Source organism: Octodon degus, unplaced genomic scaffold, assembly GCF_000260255.1.
Source record: "Octodon degus isolate 3935 unplaced genomic scaffold, OctDeg1.0 scaffold00186, whole genome shotgun sequence".
Lineage (NCBI taxonomy): Eukaryota > Metazoa > Chordata > Mammalia > Rodentia > Octodontidae > Octodon > Octodon degus.
Window position 1 is genome coordinate 211,779 of NW_004524762.1, and position 817 is coordinate 212,595.

Here is an 817-nt window from a genome sequence, read left to right on the forward strand (position 1 = left end):
GGAAAGAAAAAATTCAAATTCAAACAATAAGGAATGAAAAGGGAAAAAGTATTCCAGATCTTGTGGAAATTCAGAAGATCATCATAGATATATTGAAAAATCTTTATTCTCCCAAACGAAGACAGAGAAGAAATAAACAGATTCCTAAATAGGTACGAATTACCAAAACTCAATCAAGAAGATATAAAAACTTGCAATAACCCAATATCATCCAATGAAATTGAAAATGTAATAAAAAACCTTAATAACAACAACAACAAAAGCCCAGAAGATTTAATCCCAATGATCCTCTAACTCTTCAATGAAATTTAAAAGGAAGCTATATTGGCAAATCAGTCCTGGAGACAAGTATTATACTGATGACAAGACTACAGAATGATTCAACAAAGAAAGAGAATTACAGACTCATCTTCCTGATGAACATGGATGCTAAATCCTCAATAAAATACTGGCAAATAGAATACAGTAAATCATCAAGGATATGATACACCACAACCAGGTAGGATTCACTCTAGTGATGTAAGGATGGTTCAACAGACAAAAATCTGTAAAAGTAATACACTATATCAATAGAGCAAAAACCAAAAGCCACATAATCATATCATCAGTTACAGAATACAATTTGGACAAAATTTACCACTCATTCATTGCCAAAATGAAATAAATGGGCCCTACCTCAATCTGATGGAAGCCATCTATGAGAAATCAACTGCCAACATAATTCTAAATTCAAAAAAAAAATGAAAGCTTTTACATAAAATTAGGTGCGAGACAAGGATGTCCACTATCACCAGTCCTATTCAATATAGTTTTGGAA